The sequence below is a fragment of the Elaeis guineensis genome, chromosome 1, assembly GCF_000442705.2.
Source record: "Elaeis guineensis isolate ETL-2024a chromosome 1, EG11, whole genome shotgun sequence".
In the NCBI taxonomy this organism is placed as follows: Eukaryota; Viridiplantae; Streptophyta; class Magnoliopsida; order Arecales; family Arecaceae; genus Elaeis; species Elaeis guineensis.
In genome coordinates this window covers 56,349,115-56,371,534 of record NC_025993.2, presented here as the reverse complement: position 1 = coordinate 56,371,534, position 22,420 = coordinate 56,349,115, and the positions used below count along the sequence as shown (strand labels likewise).

General features: G+C 42.5%; 10 non-coding genes and 11 pseudogenes across 10 annotated transcripts; all 21 read left to right on the top strand.

Annotated features, from left to right (window-relative positions):
• The first annotated feature begins 68 nt into the window (after positions 1 to 68).
• Positions 69 to 186, top strand: LOC114913467 (5S ribosomal RNA; annotated as a pseudogene).
• A 320-nt stretch (positions 187 to 506) lies between these two features.
• Positions 507 to 625, top strand: LOC114913466 (5S ribosomal RNA; annotated as a pseudogene).
• A 249-nt stretch (positions 626 to 874) lies between these two features.
• LOC140855016 (5S ribosomal RNA) lies at positions 875 to 993 on the top strand (annotated as a pseudogene).
• Positions 994 to 1,288: 295 nt separating this feature from the next.
• Positions 1,289 to 1,407, top strand: LOC114913440 (5S ribosomal RNA). The gene has a single exon (XR_003799448.1). It is a non-coding gene; the product is annotated as a 5S ribosomal RNA (ribosomal RNA).
• Positions 1,408 to 4,170: 2,763 nt separating this feature from the next.
• On the top strand, positions 4,171 to 4,289 carry LOC140854931 (5S ribosomal RNA). Its single transcript, XR_012138025.1, has one exon. It is a non-coding gene; the product is annotated as a 5S ribosomal RNA (ribosomal RNA).
• Positions 4,290 to 4,536: 247 nt separating this feature from the next.
• LOC114913462 (5S ribosomal RNA) lies at positions 4,537 to 4,655 on the top strand. Its single transcript, XR_003799459.1, has one exon. It is a non-coding gene; the product is annotated as a 5S ribosomal RNA (ribosomal RNA).
• Positions 4,656 to 5,277: 622 nt separating this feature from the next.
• LOC114913473 (5S ribosomal RNA) lies at positions 5,278 to 5,396 on the top strand. Its single transcript, XR_003799460.1, has one exon. It is a non-coding gene; the product is annotated as a 5S ribosomal RNA (ribosomal RNA).
• Positions 5,397 to 5,644: 248 nt separating this feature from the next.
• Positions 5,645 to 5,763, top strand: LOC114913439 (5S ribosomal RNA). The gene has a single exon (XR_003799447.1). It is a non-coding gene; the product is annotated as a 5S ribosomal RNA (ribosomal RNA).
• Positions 5,764 to 6,013: 250 nt separating this feature from the next.
• Positions 6,014 to 6,132, top strand: LOC114913456 (5S ribosomal RNA; annotated as a pseudogene).
• A 248-nt stretch (positions 6,133 to 6,380) lies between these two features.
• LOC114913441 (5S ribosomal RNA) lies at positions 6,381 to 6,499 on the top strand. Its single transcript, XR_003799449.1, has one exon. It is a non-coding gene; the product is annotated as a 5S ribosomal RNA (ribosomal RNA).
• A 250-nt stretch (positions 6,500 to 6,749) lies between these two features.
• Positions 6,750 to 6,868, top strand: LOC114913478 (5S ribosomal RNA; annotated as a pseudogene).
• A 286-nt stretch (positions 6,869 to 7,154) lies between these two features.
• LOC114913452 (5S ribosomal RNA) lies at positions 7,155 to 7,273 on the top strand (annotated as a pseudogene).
• Positions 7,274 to 7,519: 246 nt separating this feature from the next.
• LOC114913455 (5S ribosomal RNA) lies at positions 7,520 to 7,638 on the top strand (annotated as a pseudogene).
• Positions 7,639 to 8,277: 639 nt separating this feature from the next.
• LOC114913445 (5S ribosomal RNA) lies at positions 8,278 to 8,396 on the top strand. The gene has a single exon (XR_003799453.1). It is a non-coding gene; the product is annotated as a 5S ribosomal RNA (ribosomal RNA).
• A 249-nt stretch (positions 8,397 to 8,645) lies between these two features.
• On the top strand, positions 8,646 to 8,764 carry LOC114913450 (5S ribosomal RNA). The gene has a single exon (XR_003799457.1). It is a non-coding gene; the product is annotated as a 5S ribosomal RNA (ribosomal RNA).
• Positions 8,765 to 9,012: 248 nt separating this feature from the next.
• On the top strand, positions 9,013 to 9,131 carry LOC114913444 (5S ribosomal RNA). The gene has a single exon (XR_003799452.1). It is a non-coding gene; the product is annotated as a 5S ribosomal RNA (ribosomal RNA).
• A 288-nt stretch (positions 9,132 to 9,419) lies between these two features.
• Positions 9,420 to 9,538, top strand: LOC114913481 (5S ribosomal RNA; annotated as a pseudogene).
• Positions 9,539 to 9,781: 243 nt separating this feature from the next.
• Positions 9,782 to 9,900, top strand: LOC114913457 (5S ribosomal RNA; annotated as a pseudogene).
• A 248-nt stretch (positions 9,901 to 10,148) lies between these two features.
• Positions 10,149 to 10,267, top strand: LOC114913465 (5S ribosomal RNA; annotated as a pseudogene).
• A 285-nt stretch (positions 10,268 to 10,552) lies between these two features.
• Positions 10,553 to 10,671, top strand: LOC114913458 (5S ribosomal RNA; annotated as a pseudogene).
• A 287-nt stretch (positions 10,672 to 10,958) lies between these two features.
• LOC114913482 (5S ribosomal RNA) lies at positions 10,959 to 11,077 on the top strand. Its single transcript, XR_003799461.1, has one exon. It is a non-coding gene; the product is annotated as a 5S ribosomal RNA (ribosomal RNA).
• Positions 11,078 to 22,420: the final 11,343 nt, after the last annotated feature.

Below are 22,420 nucleotides of genomic sequence, written 5' to 3'. Positions count from 1 at the left end.
GTGGGAGGGTTACAGATGGCGAGCAACGGCCGCTATGTTATATCCATGAATTTTGAAGAGATCATGATGGGTGCGATCATACCAGCACTAATGCATCAGATCCCATCAGAACTCCGCAGTCATGCGTGCTTGGGCGAGAGTAGTATGGGATGGATGACCCCCTGGGAAGTCCTCATGTTGCACCCCCTTTAATCATTGTCCTTTTTATTTTTATTTCAAAGATTTTTTACATAATTTTTAGTCCTCGTGTTGCACCCTTTTTAATCTTCATCCTTTTTATTTTTATTTCAAAGGTTTTTTACATAATTTTTAAGGAGATCTCTTTCTTCTATTGCAGGTAGCATTTTCTCTCAAAAAAAAACTGAGTCAGGAGATAGGCAGTGCCGTGCGGGCTTGTGGGACCCACTTGAAGGGTCTGATTTCTAACAGGCCAGAACGGTGGAAGGGTTACAGATGGCGTGCAATGGTCGCAAATTTGCATCAATGAATTTTGAAGAGATCATGATGGGTGCGATCATACCAGCACTAATGCATCAGATCTCATCAAAACTCCGTAGTTAGGTGTGCTTGGGTGAGAGTAGTACTAGGATGGGTGACCACCTAGAAAATCCTCGTGTTGCATCCTTTTTAATCTTCATATATTTTATTTTTAATTCAATATTTTTTTTTCATAATTTTTATGGGGATCTCTTTCTTCTGCCATAGGTAACATTTTCTCTTAAAAAAAAAATTGAGTCTAGAGACAAGCAGTGCCGTGCGGGCTTGCGGGATCCACTTGAAGGGACCGGTGCCCTACAGGCCTGGATGTGGGAGGGTTATTGATGGCATGCATTGGCCGCTACGTTATATCTAAGAATTTCGAAGAGATCATGATGGGTGAGATCATGCCAGCCCTAATGCATCGGATCCCATTAGAACTCCGAAGCTAAGAATGCTTGGGCGAGAGTAGTACTAGGATGGATGACCCCCTGGGAAGTCCTCATGTTGCATCCCTTTTAATCTTCATATTTTTGGTTTCTATTTCAAAACTTTTTTCTGTAATTTTTATGCTTTTTATTTTTATTTCAACACTTTTTTCCATAATTTTTATGGAGATCTCTTTCTTCTGCCGTGCCGCAGTTAACGTTCTCTCTAAAAAAAAAAACTGAGTCTGGAGACCTACAGTGTCGTGTGGGCTCGCAGGCCCACTTGAAGGGTCCGATACCCTGCAGGACTGGACGGTGGGAGGGTTACAGATGGCGTGCAACGGCCGCTACGTTATATCCATGAATTTCAAAAAAATCATGATGGGTGCGATCATACCAGCACTAATGCATCGGAACTCATCAGAACTCCACAGTCAAGCGTGCTTGGGTGAGAGTAGTACTAAGATGGGTGACCCCCTGGAAGGTCCTCGTGTTGCACCCTTTTAATCTTCATCATTTTTATTTTTATTTCAATATTTTTTTCATAATTTTTATGGAGATCTCTTTCTTCTGCCGCAGGTAATATTTTATCATAAAAAAAACTGAGTCTGGAGACAGGCAGTGCCGTGTGGGCTTGCAGGACCCACTTGATGTGGGGAAATTCAGTGCAGGGGTAAAATGGTAATTTTAAAACTTTTTCAAAATTATGATTTTACAGTAGAAAAATATTAATTAATCTAATTAATTAATATAAATTTACCCTACACTAGGATCTAAATATGATATATAGCATGCATGCATTTAAATTTGAAGTTCAAATTCGAACAGTAAACACTTTACTGTAATGTATTCAGAACACAATACCTTTTGACGGATAGTAGATCGCCACAATCTGATCACTGTCGGGAGAGTCTGATCATCGCGACATAGCCACACAGCGTGTCTGGCCTCTACCGATCGTCCACACGAAGCTCCCGGTCTGATCGACTCTTCACGAGTGCTAGCTCATTATAGAGCCCTTTTGACGGCCGATGCTGATCGAACTTCTTCGATCGATGTCTATCGATTCTTTGGATGCTCTGGATCATCAACAGACATGCTTGAGAGGATGTTGAAGATCTCTCAGAGATTTTGTGGGCTCACGACACTCGTAGCTCATTTTCTCACTTCCCGAACCCCAGGCTAAAACTCTAGGGAACTCACCGGAAACCTTGCACCCACTTTTCTTTCTTTTCTTTCTTTTTCTCTTAGAAGGATATGGACTTCCTTCTCACGCACAAGACTTCTCATGCCCCAAAATTTTTTTCCAAAAAAAAAACTTCTTTTTTCACTCCCCACTCTTCTCCTTTTTTTATAACAACGTCAAACGTCTTATCCAAAAGAAAGGATAAAGATGAGTAATTGCATATTTGAATTCAAATCAAATTTTGAATTCAAATGGACACCAACTCATCCCTTATCCACTAAAGGTGTGAGGCATGGCTTAAATTGTGCATGGAGTGATTTCATGAGAAACCTTTTCTTATGTAATAAATGGGGCTTAAAAAAAGGGATAAGGTGCAAAGATTGATTGCCCATTCAAATTCAAACTTTATTTTGAATTTGAATGGCCAACCAATCATCCTTATCCATTCATTTGGCACATTAAAGTGGGGCATGGAGAGGGCTTGGCATGAGAAAAAAAATTCATGAGAAGTTCCTTCTCATGAATTCAAATGGGTGCAATGGAAGTGAGGTGGCGCATGGAGATTGGGTCAAGGTGGTTTAATTATTTAAACCAACCTAATTGAACCAAATAAGTTAGATCCAATTAGACTAATTTAAACTCAACTTAATTAGGCTTAATTAGGCTCAATAAAATCTTAATCAAATCAGGAATTGACTAAGCCCAATCCCTGATCAAATCAGGGACCAAACCATCTTGATGATTAGGTCAACTCTTAACCTAATCGGGTCAAACCCAACTGAATCCAATTCAATTGGACTTGACCCAAAAATAATTACTCAATCAAAGTGAGTTAATTAGCAATCAAATCACTAATTAAACCTCTCATAACTACTGAGTCCAAATCTGATGGGCAATCGGGCATCAGAATTCATCGATATGTAATCCTGATCGAAAAGTCCCAACCAGTGGGACTCTTGACCTCGGTACCCATAATGTGTGGAACTCATGATCAGAGAATCCTGATTCTCGATCACTGAGTCCCAAACATGTAGGATTCTACACCAGCCACCATATCAGATAGGAACCTCTAATGTGTGTGACCCCGCAGGTTCGAACCTAAGCCGGTAGTACAAGAACCAATTCCTGTACTAATCGAAGTGACCATCTAGCAATGGTACCCGACGTCCGGATAGGTCGAATAGTCACAATCGCAACACTCAGAACCTACATGAATATGGTTAGTGTATAATTCATCCTTTTGATACCTGTGTTTAGGATGACTCAGGGTTAAACGGTCAACCCTGATCAGATCATCCAAATCGTGCTCAACTCAAACAGTCCTGTGACTCCTCACAAGGACTACCCTGGCCAAGGTTTTGCTAAATTGAAACACGACTGTACACAGCTCCTAAACTGGAGTGGTTAATCCCATCTTGACACGCACTGACAAGTCAAGTACTTGACTACACCTAGCAGCCTTCCGTCACTGAATTTAAAATTCAGGTAGCCCAGTGCCTAAGTGCAGTGAGTTGCTTGCAAGTCGCCATGGCGGTCTCAGGTCGGAGGAATATTTATACCCATATTCCATCGGAGTAAATCTTGACAGCAGAAATAGCTCTGGAGTCGGTCACGTTCAGTACAGATGTACCCTTACATCTCACCTGTATGCCATATCAGTGTCTCCACACTCATTGGTTAAGCGGACAACCAACCTATATGGCACACAACGACCTATGCTTGATAAATGTTGTCGTCCTTGGTAACAACGTATCATTTGGTCGCGAATAGATTTAAGGACTAAACGACAAATCCTCTTTTGTCGAGTCTAAATAGTCCTAAGGACTTCACCACAACATAGGAGTTCATTAGAAGATGAAGCATTTTGTGATGAAAAATGTCAAAATAATTTTTATTAATTCATAATTCATGTATAAATACAAAAATGAGCACAACCGTCAACAGGCTGACGATTGACTTTGGGACACTATTCCCAACACTTGAAGAGTCTAGTACCCAACAGGCCAGGACAGTGGGAGGGTTACAGATGGCATGCAACGGCCGCTACGTTTTATCCATGAATTTCGAAGAGTTTGAGATGGGTGCGATCATACCAGCACTAATGCACCGGATCCCATCAGAACTCTGTAGTTAAGCGTGCTTGGACGAAAGTAGTACTGGGATGGGTGACCCCCTGGGAAGTCCACAAGTTGCACCCCTTTTAATCTTCATCTTTTTTATTTTTATTTCATGGTTTTTTTACATATTTTTTATGGAGATCTCTTTTTTCTACCGCAGGTAACATTTTTTCTAAAAAAAAATTGAGTCTGGAGACCGACAGTGCCGTGCGGGCTCGCGGGACCCACTTGAAGAGTCTGATACCCAATAGGCCAGGACAGTGGGAGGGTTACAGATGGCGTGCAATGGCTGCAATGTTATATCAACGAAATTTGAAGAGATAATTATGGGTGCGATCATACCAGCACTAATGCATCAGATCCCATCAGAACTTCGTAGTTAGGCATGCTTGGGCGAGAGTAGTACTAAGATGGGTGACCGCCTGGGAAGTCCTCGTGTTGCATTCTTTTTAATCTTCATCTATTTTATTTTTTATTCAATAATTTTTTTCATAATTTTTATGGGGATCTCTTTTTTCTACCACAGGTAACATTTTCTCTTAAAAAAAATTGAGTCTGGAGACAGACAGTGCCGTGTGGGCTCGTGGGATCCACTTGAAGGGTTCGGTGTCCTACAGGCCTAGATGTAGGAGGGTTACAGATAGCATGCGACGGCTGCTACGTTATATCTAAGAATTTCGAAGAGATTATTGTGGGCACAATCATCCCAGCACTAATGCATAGGATTTCATTAGAACTCCGTAGTTAAGCGTGCTAGAGCTAGAGTAGTATTGGATGGGTGACCCCTTGGGAAGTCTTTTTGTTGCATCCTTTTTAATCTTTATCTTTTTTATTTCTATTTCAAGACTTTTTTCTATAATTTTTATGCTTTTTATTTTTATTTCAATATTTTTTTCATAATTTTTATGAAGATCTCTTTCTTCTACCGTGGTTAACGTTCTCTCTAAAAAAAAATTGAGTCTGGAGACCTACAGTGCCGTGCGAGCTCACAGGCCTGGACGGTGGGAGGGTTACAGATGGCGTGCAATGGCCGCTACGTTATATCCATGAATTTCGAAGAGATTGTGGTCGGTGCGATCATGCCAGCACTAACACATCGGAACCCATCAGAACTCCGCAGTCAAGCATGCTTGGGCGAGAGTAGTACTAGGATGGGTGACCCCTTGGGAAGTCTTCGTGTTGCACCCCTTTTAATCTTCATTTTTTTTATCTTTATTTTAAGATTTTTTTTCATAATTTTTATGGAGATCTCTTTCTTCTGCCGTTGGTAAGGTTTTCTCTCAAAAAAAAATGGAGCCTGAAGACTGACAGTGCCATGCGGCCTCGTGGGACCCACATAAAGGGTTCGGTACCCAACAGGCCAGGATGGTCAGAGGGTTACAGATGGCATGCAACGACCGCAACATTGTGTCAATAAATTTCGAAGAAAACATGATGGGTGCAATCATACCAGCACTAAAATATCAGATCCCATCAGAACACTGTAGTTAAACGTGCTTGGGCGAGAGTAGTACTAAAATGGATGACCCCCTGGGAAGTCCTCGTGTTGCATCCTTTTTAATCTTCGCCTATTTTATTTTTAATTCAACACTTTTTTCCATAATTTTTATGGGGATTTCTTTCTTCTGCTATAGGTAACGTTTTCTCTTAAAAAAAGAAAACTGAGTCTGGAGACAGGCAGTGCCGTGCGGTCTCGCAGGATCCACTTAAAGGGTTCGGTGCCCTACAGGCCTGGACGTGGGAGGGTTACTGATGGCGTGCAACAACCACTACGTTATATCCACAAATTTCGAAGAGATTGTGGTCGGTGCGATCATGCTAGCACTAACACATCGAAACCCATCAGAACTCCGCAGTCAAACGTGCTTGGGCGAGAGTAGTACTAGGATGGGTGACCCCTTGAGAAGTCTTCGTGTTGCACCCCTTTTAATCTTTATTTTCTTTATCTTTATTTTAAGATTTTTTTTCATAATTTTTATGGAGATCTCTTTCTTCTGCCGTTGGTAAGGTTTTCTCTCAAAAAAAAATGGAGCCTGAAGACCGACAGTGCCATGCGGCCTCATGGGACCCACATAAAGGGTTCGGTACCCAACAGGCCAGGATGGTCGGAGGGTTACAGATGGCGTGCAACGACCGCAACATTGTGTCAATGAATTTTGAAGAAAACATGATGGGTGCAATCATACTAGCACTAAAATATCGGATCCCATCAGAACACTGCAGTTAAACGTGCTTGGGCGAGAGTAGTACTAAAATGGATGACCCCCTGGGAAGTCCTCGTGTTGCATCCTTTTTAATCTTCACCTATTTTATTTTTAATTCAACACTTTTTTTCATAATTTTTATGGAAATTTCTTTCTTCTGCTATAGGTAACGTTTTCTCTTAAAAAAAGAAAATTGAGTCTGGAGACTGGCAGTGCCGTGCGGTGTCGCAGGATCCACTTGAAGGGTCTAGTGCCCTACAGGCCTCGACGTGGGAGGGTTACTGATGGCGTGCGACAGCCGCTACGTTATATCTAAGAATTTTGAAGAGATCATGATGGGTGCGATCATGCCAGCACTAATGCACCAGATCCCATCAGAACTCCATTGTTAAGCGTGCTTGGGCTAGAGTAATATTGGGATGGGTAAGCCCTTATGATGTCCTAGTGTTGCATTTCTTTTAATTTTCGTTCTTTTTATTTCTATTTCAAAACTTTTTTCATAATTTTTAAGCTTTTTATTTTTATTTCAACACTTTTTTCATAATTTTTATGGAGATCTCTTTCTTCTGCCATGGTTAACATTCTCTCTAAAAAAAAATTGAGTCTAGAGACCTACAGCGCTGTGCAGGCTCGCGGGCCCACTTGAAAGGTCCGGTACCCGACAGGCCTGGTTGGTGCGAGGGTTACAGATGGCGTGCAACGGTCGCTATGTTATATCCATGAATTTCGAAGAGATCATGATGGGTGCGATCATACCAGCACTAATGCATCGGATTTCATCGAAACTCCACAGTCAAACGTGTTTGGGCGAGTGTAGTACTGGGATGGATGACCCCTTAGGAAGTCCTCGTGTTGCACCCCATTTAATCTTCATCCTTTTTATTTTTATTTCGAGTCTTTTTTTCATAATTTTTATGGAGATCTCTTTCTTTTTTCACAGGTAATGTTTTCTCTCAAAAAAAATTGAGTCTGGAGACCAACAGTACCGTGTTGGCTCGTGGGACCCACTTGAAGGGTTTGATACCCAACAGATCAGGATGGTGGGAGGGTTACAGATGGCGTGCAATGGCCGCAATGTTATATCAACAAATTTTAAAGAGATGTGATGTTAGTGATCATACCAGCACTAATGCACCAGATCCCATCAGAACTACGCAGTTAGGCATGCTTGGGCGAGAGTAGTACTAGGATGGGTGACCCCCTAGGAAGTCCTCGTGTTGCATCCTTTTTAATCTTCGCCTATTTTATTTTTAATTCAACATTTTTTTCTACAATTTTTATGGGGATCTCTTTCTTCTGCCGTCGGTAATGTTTTCTCTTACAAAATAGAAACTGAGTCTATAGACAGGCAGTGCCATGCGGGCTTATGGGATTCACTTGAAGGGTCTAGTGCTCGACAGGCCTGGATGTGGGGGGGTTTCTGTGGCATGTAATGGCTGCTACGTTATATCTAAGAATTTTGAAGAGATCAGGATGGTTAATGCACCAGATCCCATCAGAGCTCCGTAGTTAAGCGTGCTTGGGCGAGAGTTGTACTATAATAGGTGATCCCCAAAAATGTCCTCGTGTTGCATCCCTTTTAATCTTCATCCTTTTTATTTCTATTTCAAGACTTTTTTCCATAATTTTTATACTTTTTATTTTTATTTCAATATTTTTTTCACTATTTTTATGGAGATCTCTTTCTTCTATCATGATTAACGTTCTCTCTAAAAAAAAGATTGAGTCTGGAGACCTACAGCGCCGTGCGGGCTCACGGGCCCACTTGAAGGGTCCGATACCCTGTAGGTTTAGATGGTGGGAGGGTTACAAATGGCGTGCAATGGCTGCTACATTATATCAATAAATTTTTAAGAGATCTTGATGGGTGCGATCATCCCAGCACTAATGCATCGGATCCCATCAAAACTCCGCAGTCAAGCGTGTTTAGGCAAGAGTAGTACTAGGATGGGTGACCCCCTGGGAAGTCCTCGTGTTGCATCCCTTTTAATCTTCATCCTTTTTATTTTTATTTCAAGACTTTTTTACATAATTCTTATGGAGATCTCTTTCTTCTGCCACAGCTAACGTGTTCTCTCAAAAAAAAAATTGAGTCTGGAGACAGGCAGTGCTGTGCGGGCTCGTGGGACCCATTTGGAGGGTTCGGTACCCAATAGGCCAAAATGGTGGAAGGGTTACAGATGGCGTACAACGGCCATAATGTTATATCAATGAATTTCAAAGAGATCATGATGGGTGTGATCATACCAGTACTAATGCATCAGATCCCATCAGAACTCCGTAGTTAGGCATGCTTGGGCAAGAGTAGTACTAGGATGGATGACCGCCTGGGAAGTCCTCGTGTTGCATCCTTTTTAATCTTCATCTATTTTATTTTTAATTCAACACTATTTTCCATAATTTTTATGAGGATCTCTTTCTTCTACCGTAGGTAACATTTTCTCTTAAAAAATAAATTGAGTCTAGAGACAGGCAGTGTCGTGTGGGCTCGCGGGATCCACTTGAAGGGTCCGATGCCCTATAGGCCTGGATATGGGAGGGTTACTGATGGCATGTGACGGCCGCTACGTTATATCTAAGAATTTCGAAGAGATCATGATGGGTGCGATCATGCCAGCACTAATTCATCGGATCCCATCAGAACTTCGTAGTTAAGCATGTTTGGGCGAGAGTAGTACTAGGATGGGTGACCCTCTAGGAAGTCCTCGTTTTGCATCCCTTTTAGTCTTCGTCTTTTTGGTTTCTATTTCAAGACTTTTTTAAGTAATTTTTATACTTTTTATTTTTATTTCAATATTTTTTTTTGTAATTTTTATGGAGATCTCTTTCTTCAGCCGTAGTTAACGTTTTCTCTAAAAAAAAATTAAGTCTGAAGACCTACAGTGTTGGGAGGAATCGCAGGCCCACTTAAAGGGTCCGGTACCCTGTAGGCCTAGATGGTGGGAGGGTTACAGATGACGTGCAATGGCCGCTACATTATATCCATGAATTTTGAAGAAATCATGATGGGTGCGATCATACCAGCGCTAATGCATCGGAACCCATCAGAACACCACAGTCAAGCGTGCTTGGGCGAGAGTAATACTAGGTTCGATGACCCCCTGGAAAGTCCTTATGTTGCACCCTTTTAATCTTCATCCTTTTTATTTTTATTTCAATACTTTTTTTCATAATTTTTATGGAGATCTTTTTCTTCTACCACGGTTAACATTCTCTCTAAAAAAAATAGATTCTGGAGACCTACAATGCCATGCGGGCTCGCGGGCCCACTTAAAGTGTCCGGTACCCTGCAGGCCTGGACGGTGGGAGGTTACAGATGGCGTGCAACGGCCGCTACGTAGTATCAACAAATTTCATAGAGATCATGATGGGTGCGATCATACCAACACTAATGCATCGGATCCCATCAGAACTCCACAGTCAAGCATGCTTGGGCGAGAGTGGTACTAGGATGGGAGACCCCTTGGGAAGTCCTCGTGTTCCATCCTTTTTAATCTACATCCTTTTTATTTTTATTTCAAGACATTTTTACATAATTTTTGTGGAGATCTCTTTTCTTTGCCGCAAGTAATATTTTCTCTCAAAAAAAAATTGAGTCTGGAGACCGATAGTGTCGTGCGGGCTTGTGGGACCCACTTGAAGGATCCGATATCCAACAGGCCAGGACGGTGGGAGGGTTACAGATGGCGTGCATTGGCCGCAACGTTATATCAACAATTTTTGAAGAGATAGTGATGGGTGCGATCATACTAACACTAATGCACTGGATTCCATAAGAACTCTGCAGTTAAGCATGCTTGGGTGAGGGTAGTACTAGGATGGGTGATCCCTTGGGAAGTACTCGTGTTGCATCCTTTTTAATCTTTACTTATTTTATTTTTAATTCAACACTTTTTTTCAAAATTTTTCTTTACTTATTTTACTTTTGATTCAACACTTTTTTCCATAATTTTTATGGGGATCTCTTTCTTCTGCTGCAGGTAATATTTTTTCATAATTTTTATGGAGACAGGCAGTGCCGTGCAGGCTCTCGGGATCCACTTGAAGGGTCTGGTGCCCTCCAGGCCTGGATGTGGGAGGGTTACTGATGGCGCGTGACGGCCGCTACGTTATATCTAAGAATTTTGAAGAAATCATGATGTGTGTGATCATGCCAGCAATAATGCATCGGATCCCATCAGAACTCCGAAGTTAAGCGTGCTTGGGCGAGAGTTATACTAGGATGGGTGATCTCATGGAAAGTCCTCGTGATGCATTCCTTTTAATCTTCGTCCATTTTATTTCTATTTCAAAAAAATTTTCCAAAACTTTTATGCTTTTTATTTTTATTTCAACACTTTTTTTCATAATTTTTATGAAGCTCTCTTTCTTCTGCCACGATAATCGTTCTCTCTAAAAAAAACTAAGTTTGGAGACCTACAGTGCCGTGCGGGCTCGTGGGCCCACTTGAAGGGTTCGGTACCCTACAGGCCTGGATGGTGGGAGGGTTACAAATGGCATGCAATGGCCGCTGTGTTACATCTATGAATTTTGGAGAGATCGTGATAGGTGCGATCATACCAGCACTAATGCACTGGATCCCATCAGAACTTCGCAGTCAAGCATGCTCGGACGAGAGTAGTACTGGGATGGGTGACCCCTAGGGAAGCCCTCGTGTTGCATTCCTTTTAATCTTCATCCTTTTTATTTTTATTTCAAGACTTTTTTCATAATTTTTATGGAGATCTCTTTCTTCTGCCGTAGGTAACATTCTCTCTAAAAAAAAATTGAGTCTGGAGACCGACAGTGCTGTGCGGGCTTGCAGGGCCCACTTGAAGGATCTGGTACCCAACAAGCCAGGACGGTGTGTGGATTACAGATGGCGTGCAACGGCCACAACGTTATATCAACGAATTTCAAAAAGATCGTGATGGGTGCGATCATACCAGCACTAATGCATCGGATCTCATCAGAACTCCGTAGTTAAGCATGCTGGGACGAGAGTAGTACTAAAAAAAAAATTGAGACTATAGACAGGCAGTGCCATGTGGGCTCGCGGGATCCACTTGAAGGGTCTGATGCCTGACAGGCCTGGATGTGGGTGTTGGAGCACGATCCCGGCTCCACCCACGGACCTTTGGTGTAGCGAAACCAGCAACGAATAGATCTGGAGACCTCTGGACACGATCCAAGGCCCTTGATGAAATCAGCCTGGTTGCTGTCTTCTTCGTCAGCCTTTCGTTCCAAATGAAGAACGCCTTTGAAACCACCTCTAAAAAATCCAAGATCTAGTACCCAACCAGATCAAATCTGGACCGAGGTCCTTCAATTCATAGATCTTGAATCGGGGTGTTCTAGATTGGGAAGAAGATAGATGGAGACAGACCTCGCAGACCTGTCCTGCTGCAGCCTTTTTGTAGATCTGTTGATGGAGATCTCACCCGTGCCTCAAACAACCTCAGATCAACTCCAGATCTGAGAGAGACTTGTACCAACCTCTTCTCAAGAGATTTCAGGTCCTGGACCTGGTGTTTGAGCACCTACAAGAGAGGGGAGAGAAGAAATGGCTGGCGGCTGCCAAGGGGTGAAGGGGCCAGTGCCTCCCTTCCTTTCTTTCCTTTTATGGACTGGCGGCAAGAAACCCTAGGGTTTCTTGCTTCTGGTGCTTGGAAGATTGCTGGAGAGAGAGGGAGAAGAGAGAGAGAGACTTGGGAGAAAGAGTTGTCTATTTTCTTGACTTTATCAACCTATACACAGTACATGTATATATAAACACCGAGTCAAGTGACCCAAACCCAAAACTCCCTTGACCAACTCTATGGGAGATTAGGTTAACCCAAGCCCATGTACACCCATGACTCGACCTAATCTCACTTATCCTGGGCCCAGACCTGGCCCATAAAGAGTTGGTCCCTTGAGGCCCACATAACCTAGACCTCAAGTACCCGAAAGGCCCACAGCCTTTCAACCTAGGGCCCAACTAGCCCTAGAGTCTCCATGAAGCCCTCATGAATGATGGACCTTGGCCTTAGCCTTGGTCCCCTAGGCCTGGACCCACTGCTCTCTGTCCTGGCTCTCAATAGCCTCCTGATACGTATATGGGTCTCCATTCACTGTCACCAGGGCATATGACAGTGTCTCCTCGAAGCCATATCGATCTGGTTGCCTAATGGTCCTCTGGGGCTTGTGTAGAGCAACACCGATATCAGTCCTCGGTCCAGCTCGCTCCTGCTGGACCTCTCCACCTCGATCATCCATCCGAGTCCTCTCCACCTGTGGAGACACCTTAGGTAGGTTCTCCACTTGAATGTCATGTCCTCCTGTAGTACCTGCAAGAGGCAAAATCAAAGAGGTAAGCTGTCCAGCAGTGCCCTGCTGGACCTCCTCCTGCTCTTTCTGCTCCTCCATGCCTGCTCGCCTCCATAGGACTGACTCCTCATCAAAAGTCACATCTCGACTAATGATGATCTTATTTTCCAAGGGATCCCACAGCCTGTATCCCTTCACTCCTCGCGGATAGCCTAGAAACACCGTCTTGCATGATCTGGCGTCTAGCTTGCTCCGCTCACCAGCTCCAATGTGCACATAGGCCGTGCACCCAAATACCCATAGATAGCCCAGTCCAACTGCCCTCCCAGACCACACCTCCTCTGGAAGCCTGCCATCCAACCTGGTGTGAGGTGACCGATTGATCAAGTAACCCGCTGCGTCAACTGTGTCAACCCAAAACTCCTTTGGAAGCCCTGCCAGCAGCCTCATGCATCGTGCCTTTTTCAAAAGCGTTATGTTCATCCTCTCAGACACCCCATTCTGTTGTGGAGTCTCCCTAATTGAGAAGTGTCTCCTGATCCCACACTTCTTATAGTAGTCCTGAAACTCTCTACTGGTGTACTCCCCACCATTGTCTGACCTCAGACACTTCACGCTCCTCCCCTGCTCCTTCTCCACCTCAGCTCTCCAGATCCTAAACTTGGTGAAGACCTCTGACTTCTCTCTCATGAAGTAAATCCAGAGCTTCCTTGAGAAATCATCAATCAGGGTCATGAAGTATCTGGCTCCATTCCTAGCTAAAACTGGGGCTGGTCCCCACACATCCGTGTGTACTAACTCCAGAGGGGCAGCACTCTGGACTATACTGATGGTGAACTGAACTCTTCTCTGCTTTCCCATCTGGCAAGGCTCACAGATCTCCCCTGCAGCACCATCCTCCAGATCAGAGATGAGTCCTCTCCTGCTCAACTCCCTCAGCCCTCTATCACCCATGTGGCCTAGGCGGCAGTGCCACATCCTGTAAGTCCCCTCCTGGTCCTGTGTTGCAGCTGCTGCATCAGACTCTCCGGTCACCATAGATCCCTCCATGCGATAGAGGTTATTGTCCAACCTCCTGCCTCTCATCACTACCATGGCTCCATTGGAGATGTTCAGTACTCCACTTCTAGCCCTACTGCTGAAGCTGTATCCACTGCGCTCCAAATAGCCAAGTGACACTAGATTCTTTTCCAGCTTCGGGATGTGCTTTACATTTGTCAATGTCCTCACAATCCCATCAAACATCCTTGCCCTGACTGTCCCTATCCCAGCCACCTCGCAAGGATGATTGTCGCCTAGAGTCACTGATCCCTCATCTGTCTTGATGTATGTCGCAAACCAAGACCTGTATGGTGTGTAGTGATGTGAGCACGCAGAGTCTAGTGTCCACTCCTCTGTGTAATGCCTGTGACCATCTGATACTACAAGAAGATCATCCTCCACCTGCTGCCCAGCAACTGCACTCACTGATTCTGAGCCACTTCTTTCTCCCTTCTTGCTCTTCCATAGTGGACATTCTCGTTTGAAGTGCCCGAACTCGTTGCACTTGAAGCATTTCACCTCTTTCTTTCCCTTCCTGGACTTGGACCGCCCCCTAGACTTGCTTCTGCCTTTGCCTCTACCTGTCCTCTCCCCTACTGCCAAACCCTCCTGGGGAGCCCGATCTCTGGTCAACTTTTCCCTCTGCTCATTCGACCTCAGCATCGAGACCATGTTCTCATACTCCAGAGTCTCCTTGCCGTAGAGCAATGTAGTCACCAAAGAATCATATCATCCGGGGAGCGAACATAGAAGCAATAGAGACTTGTCCTCCTAATCCAGCTTCACCCCGATATTCACCAACTCCGTGCACAACTGGTCGAACCTCTGAATGTGGCCAATCACATCAAATCCCGCCTGCATCCGAAGACTGTACAACCTCTTCTTCAGCATCAGCTTATTGCACATATTCTTCTCCATATACATAGTGTGCAACTTCGACCAAAGGACCTTCGGGGTCTTTTCTTCCAGCACCGAATATGACGCCGCATCCGTCAAATATCCTCTAATCACTGAGCATGCTTTCTTCTCCAACGATGCCCACTGTCTATCTGTCATTCCCTCAGGCTTCTCATCCAAAGCCTGATCCAGATCTGCTTGCACCAGAAGATCCTCCACCCGGATTTTCCACATGGAAAAATTTTTCTTGCCATCAAACTTCTCGACATCGACCTTCATGTTGCTGCCCATGACTGGATCAAAGCCAAACAAGCAATATAAAATCAAGAAGTGTAGAATATATCTTGATGGTACCTTGTTAAAAATTTTCAGCACTTGGGATCTTCAACTTCTCATGCTTGGAACCACTTCCTCACCACCGTGGCTCTGATACCAACTGTTGGAGCACGATCCCGGCTCCTCCCATGGATCTTTTGTTGGGAATAGTATCCCAAAGCCAATCGTCAGCCTGTTGACGGTTGTGCTCTTTTTGTATTAGTACATGAATTATAAATAAATAAAAGTTATTTTGATATTTTTTTCATCACAAATGCTTCATCTTCTAATGAACTCCTGTGTTGTGGTGAAGTCCTTAGGACTATTTAGACTCGACAAAGGAGGATTTGTCGCTTAGTCCTTAAACCTGTTCGTGACCAAATGATACGTTGTTACCAAGGACGACAACGTTTATCGAGCATAGGTCATTGTGTGCCATATGGATTGGTTATCCTCATAACCAAGGAGTGTGGAGATACTGGTATGGCATACAGATGAGATGTAATGGTACATCTGCACTGAACGTGACCGACTCCGGAGCTATTTCTGCTGTCAAGATTTGCTCTGATGGGATATGGGTATAAATGTCCCTCCGACCTGAGACCGCCATGGTGACTTGCAAGCAACTCACTGCACTTAGGCACTGGACTACCTGAATTTCTAATTCAGTGATGGAAGGCTGCTGAGTGTAGTCAAGTACTTGACTTGTCGGTGCGTGTGTCAAGATGGGATTGACCACTCCAGTTTAGGAGCTGTGTACAGTCGTGTTTCAATTTAGCAAAACCTTGATCAGGGTAGTCCTAGTGAGGAGTCATAGGACTGATTGAGTTGAGCATGATTTGGATGATCTAATCAGGGTTGACAGTTTAACCCTGAGTCATCCTAAACACAGGGGTCAAAAGGGATGAATTATATGGTAACCATATTCACGTAGGTTCTGAATGTTGTGATTGTGACTATTCGACCTATCCGATCGTCGGGTACCATTGCTAGATGGTCACTTCGATTAGTACAGGAATTGGTTCCTGTGCTACCGGCTTAGGTTCGAACCTATGGGGTCACACACATTAGATGTTCCTTTCTGATCTGATGGCTGATTATGAGTCTTATGTGTCTGGGATCTATGATTGAGAATTAAGATTCTCTGATCATGAGTTCCATACATTTTGGATACCGGGGTCAAAATTTTGAATTTCAAATTTTGAATTTGAAATTTGAACTCTTTGATCAGGGTTTCATATCGATGGTCTCTGATGCCTAATTGCCCATCGGATTTGGACTCAATATTTATGAGAGGTTTAATTAGTGATTTGATCGCTAATTAACTCAATTTGATTAAGTAATTATTTTAGATCAAGTCCAATTGAATTGGATTCAGTTTGGATTGACCGATTAGGTTAAGTGTTGATCTAATCGCTAAGGTGGTTTAGTCCCTGATTTGATCAGGGGTTAGGCTTAGTTAATTTCTAATTTGATTAGAATTTTATTGAGTCTAAGCCTAATTAAGTTGGGTTTAATTTAGTCTAATTGTGCTTAACCTATTTTGATTAGGTTGGTTCAATTAAGATCAAACCACCATTTGAATTTGAATCCCTGCACCACCTTAAATCTCTGCACCCATTTGAATTCACGAGAAGAAACTTCTCATGAATTTTTTCTCACGCAAAGCCCTTCTCACACCCACTCTTGTGCGCCAATATTTGGATAAAGATGATTAGTTAGCCATTCAAATTTAAAGCGTGTTTGAATTTGAATGGATAACTTATCTCTTGCGCATACATGACATTATCCACTTTAGCGCCCCACATCTCACATGAGAAAGAGTTTCTCGTGAAACCTTTCCACGAACAAAGCAGACTCGCACCTTCTCTTCTCATGCCCAAGTGGATAGGGATGAGTTGGTTTTAGTTTGAATTCAAATTTGATTTGAATTCAAATGTGTAACCACTTGTCTTTATCCTCTCACGCGGATAAGACACGTTTTGAACTGTTTTAAAAGAGATAGGAAGCTGGGGCATGCGTAGAAAAATTTTGAGAAAGAAAGTGGGGCGTGAGGAAGCCTTGTGCATGAGGTGAAGGTCCAAAACCTTACGAGAAAAAAAGAAAGAAAAGAAAGAAAATTGGGCGCAGGATTTTTGGTGTGTACCCTAGGGTTTCTACCTAGGATTCGGGAAGTGAGATTTGTGTGCCACGAGTGTCGTGAGTCCACCAAATTTTAGGGAGAGATCCATAAGCCTCTCAACCAACTGTATAGATAATCCAGAGCATCCAAGGAGTCGGCACACATCGATCGAAGGAGTTCGATCAACATCAGCCATCAAAAGGGTGAAATCACGAACTAGCATTCATGAGGAACCGATCAGACGGGAGCTTCGTGTGGATGATCCGCAGAGGTCAGACACTAGTGTGGCTGTGACGTGATGATCAGAGCCCCCCGATGGTGATCAGATTGCGATGATCGACTATCCGCAAAAGGTGATATGTTCTGAACACAGTACAGTAAAAAGTTTACTATTTCAAATTTGAATTTTAAATTTAAATGTATGCTGTTGTATCATATTTAGATCCTAGTGTAGGGTTAATTAGTATTAATTAATGAGATTAATTAATAATTCCACTATAAAAAAGTAATTTTGAAAAAGTTTTAAAATTATCATTTTGCCCCTGCATTGAATTTTCACTTCAAATGGTATCAGAGTATAGTTCTAGAATATGATATACATATGCATGCGTAGATTAAGGTGTAATCTATAAGTTCAAATTTGAAATTTAAATTTTAAAATTTGAATTTTAAAATTTAAAATTTGAATTTTGAAATTTATTTAAAATTTAAAATTTAAAATTTAAAATTCAAAATTTAAAATTTAAAATTCAAAATTTAAAATTTAAAATTCAAAGATTGGAAATTTGAAATTTGAAATTTGGTTGAAATCTCAAATTTAAAATTTGAAATTTGAAATTCAAAATTTAAAATTTAAAATTCAAAGATTGGAAATTCAAAATTTGAAATTTGGTTGAAATGGACTAAATAGAGTAATTGGTCAAATCTAATCAAAAGTTGAATTAGATTAGGTCAAGGATACTCTAGACTCAACTTCAATAGTTGTAGTTGAATGGGTCCATATCTTTAACTAGACCAAGATGGACTTAATTCATGGCTACGCGATGGAGCCCTATTTACTAAGTTGATCAAAATTAAAACTAATGAATCGGTTGGTGTCTAAGGTAAGTTCGACAGTTTTGACCAGTGATTCTTAAGCGGGAGCTACTCGCATTGATTCAATCATTGATGAGTTAATGACAAATCCCCACCACTGATCTCACTTACCTGGCCAATCTGGTAAGTTAGATTTTGATTAGATCACTTGGTGATTAGAGCTCACCCATGTCATTAGGTAAATCAGTGTGACTGATTTAGGTGCTCCTAATGCCAGCTTTAATTAAATCTTTTTTTTAATCTGACTTGGTGAAGTCAGTGGGAGGATTGAAATTGGCTGGATAATTTCTTCTCTACTATCCTTTAATAAAATTCTCAAAAATTATTAGGTCCCTAAAATGATTAAGTTATAATGATAACTAAGTCAATGCCTCCCATTAAGTGAGTGATAATGAGTCCATTAGTTCAATGATCATTGGAGGCCCAAAGGCCTAGTGCTCATTGGCTAATGGAATTATCATTCATAATATGATAATTTGGTTGAGTCTTTCTGATGGTGGTTAGGTTGGCCGGCCAAAGTCGGGCCTGATCATTTATTAGTCTGATTCGCCAAATTAAGTCATGTTAATGGTTGGACCTAACCAGATCTTTTCAGTGGAGGCCAAAGCCTACTGATTAGGTTCTGGGGCAAAATCAATTACTAGAAGTTGTTTAGAGAAACAACTGGTTAAGAACCTACCCATAGATGCACATGGGTTGACCAACCAAAGTTGGGCTCGTGTGTAGTCTGTGTGGATTCTAGTACCCATTAAGGAATTAAAGTAATTTCTCGAATTGGAGGTTGAGGCTACCAGTTCGTAAAAATATTGGGAAAAACTTTAGACTAAAGTCCAAGTCTTTAGTATTAATTTATGTACTAATAGAGGTCTGATTTTTCTTTATACAGCTATGGCCACTACCCTGTTGCTCCGGTCATTATTAGATAATGACAAGCTCATGGGACCTAATTTCGATAGCTGGTATCGAAAAATTAAAATCATCCTTGACATGAGCGGATCCTTTATGTAGTAACGGATCCAGCACCTGAGGAGCCAGCTCCGAACGCTAGTAAGGCGATCCGAGACACTTACCAGAAGTGGCTCAATGACCGCACCACCGTCCGATGTATTATGCTGGCAGCAATGAATGACGAGTTCAGCCACAGGTTTGAGAATGCCCAGCCACAGGAGATGCTTCAAATGTTGAACGACTCCTTTGGCATGCCTGACGACATTGAAAGGCACAAAACTAGTGCCATTTTTCAATGCTCGGATGAGGGATGGGGCCTCAGTCACTGATCATGTACTATACATGATCGAGATGATTGAGTGCCTAAGCAAATTGGGTTTTTCTCTGCACGAGCAGCTCGGTAAGGATGCGATCCTTAATTTCTTGCCCAAGTCCTTCCTCCCATTCCTTACTCATTTTCGAATGACAAAGCCTACAGTAAACTACCACGGGTTGTTGGGGTTGCTGCAAAACTTTGAGAAGGATCACCAGCTCCATAAGGAGTCGTGAATGTAGTGGGAGGGTCTTCTTCTCTCGTCGACCCTTTGGGAAGGGGAAGAAGAACAAGAAGAAGAAGAACAAGAAGGTGCAGCCTCATGCTGGGAGGTTGCACAAGGTCAGACCAAGAAGCGCAAGCCAACCAGAGCCAGGTGGAGTGCTTCTTTTGCAAGAAGCAGGGGCATTGGAAGAGGAACTATCCTCAATACATTGCCTCCCTGGATCCCGAACAGGCCGAAGAAGAAGCAAGGTAATTATATGATAACTCCTTGCAACTTTTTCATTTGTGATACTACTGCCTGGGTATTGGATACCGGAAGCCCTTATCATATTTGTAATTCGATGCAGGGTCTGCAGGTCAGTAGGAGATTTGATGAAGGCGAGAGGTTCCTGAACGTTGGAGATGGAAGCAAAGTTCCAGTTCTAGCTTTAGGAATCATGAGTCTTGTAATCAATTCTCGTAATGTAATTCTGAGTGAATGTCACTATTGTCCAAGCTTTTTATTAAATATTATTTCTGTAGGCTTTTTGGCCATGTACGGTTATGATTTTTTAATAAAAAAAAATATTTCAATATCATTTTGAATGGTGTTACAATATTTGTTGGATAATTAAATAATAAATTTACTTACTATCACAGCCTGTTAATGTGGTTCAAAACTTCGGTAAATGCCCTAGAATAGATAATGTGTCAGAAGTCTACCTTTGGCACTGTAGGCTAGGTCATATCAATAAGAATAGGATAAACAGGTTGGCTCAAGAAGGAATTCTTGAACTTGGTGATTGTGAATCACTTCCAACCTATGAGTCTTGTCTTCTTGGAAAGATGACCAAGTCACTTTTACTGAAAAAGGTGAGTGAGCCAGTGAACTCTTGGGTCTGGTACATTCTGATGTATGTGAACCTATGAGCTCAAGTGCAAGAGGTGGATATTTCTACTTCATAACCTTCACAGATGACCTATCAAGGTATGGGTATGTCTACTTAATGAAGCATAAGTCGGAGTCATTTGAAATATTCAAACTATTCCGAAATGAGGTAGAAAAACAAACTGGGAAGTGTATTAAAATTCTTCGATCTGATCGAGGAGGTAAATACCTTTCCAATATTTCTGACGTATCTAGGGAGAATGAGATTCTCTCTTAGTGGACTCCTCCTGGAACACCACAACATAATGGTGTGTCTGAAAGGAGGAATCGGATCTTATTGGACATGGTTCGATCCATGATGGGGTTTGCTGGTCTGTCGATCTTCCTCTGGGGATATGCGCTCGAATCGGCTTGTTACCTTCTAAATAGAGTTTCGAGTAAGCTGTAGTCAAAACGCCATATGAGATATGGATAGGACGTAAGCCAGTACTCTCGCACTTAGGGTTTGGGGGTGTCCGGCTTATGTTAAATATTTAATTACAGACAAGCTTGGACCTAGGTCTGACAAGTGTAATTTTATAGGGTACCCAAAAGAGACCAAAGGGTATTATTTCTACCTTGCTGATGAGCAAAAGGTGTTTGTCAGCCTTAAGGCAATCTTTTTAGAAAAGGAGTTCCTTAGTGAAGGAACTGTTGCCTCTAAGGTCGAACTTGATGAAGTTCGACAGGTGGAAAATCCGACACATGTTACTGAACCTGAACCGGATTTGATTAGATCAGATCCGGAGCCCATTGATTATGCACCCTTAAGGCGGTCTGGTAGAGTACCACATCAACCGGATAGATACTATGGTTTCTTGGTCCGAGATGGCGATCCTGTCGAACTTGATGAAAATGATGAGGATCCGATCACCTACATGGATGCAATGCAGAGACCTGACTTTGAGAAATGGCTAGAGGCCATGAAATCTGAAATGGAGTCCATGAAGGTCAACGATGTGTGGACATTGGTTGACTCACCCGAAGGAGTGAAACCCATAGGGTGTAAGTGGGTCTTCAAGAGGAAGAGGGGCGCAGACGAAAAGGTGGAGACCTATAAAGCCTGTCTGGTTGGCAAGGGATATCATCAACATTATGGTATAGACTATGACGAGATATTTTCTCCTAGTGGCAATGCTCAAATCCATTCAGATTATGCTTGCGATAGCTGCCCATCTAGACTATGAAATCTGGCAGATGGATGTGAAGACAGCTTTCCTAAATGGAGAGCTGGACGAAGAGGTGTATATGATACAACCTGAAGGGTTCACATCCACAGATGAGTCTAAGGTATGCAAGCTACAAAGGTCATTTATGGACTTAAGCAGGCATCTCGGAGTTGGAACATACGTTTTGATAGGACGATCAAAATGTATGGCTTCGTTAAGAATGGAGAAGAGCCCTGCATTTATAAGTGGGCTAATGGTCCAGTAGTAGTATTTCTTGTATTGTATGTGGATGACATTCTCTTAATTGGGAATGATGTCCCTGCATTACAGGGAATAAAGATTTGGCTATCGTCACAGTTCTCCATGAAGGATCTGGGAGAAGCTTCCTACATCTTAGGGATGAGGATCTATAGGGATAGATCCAAAAGATTGCTTGGCTTATCCCAGTCCACGTACATTGATACTATGCTGAAAAGGTTCAGCATGGAGAATTCCAAGAAAAGCTATCTACCGATAGGCCATGGAATTTCTCTCTCGAAAAGGGATTGTCTGACAACACCTCAAGAGAGAGAGCGTATGGGTAGGATTCCATATGCTTCAGCAGTGGAATCTATCATGTACGCCATGACATATACATGACCAGATGTGGCATACTCACTAGGGGTAGTGAGTAGATACCAATCTGATC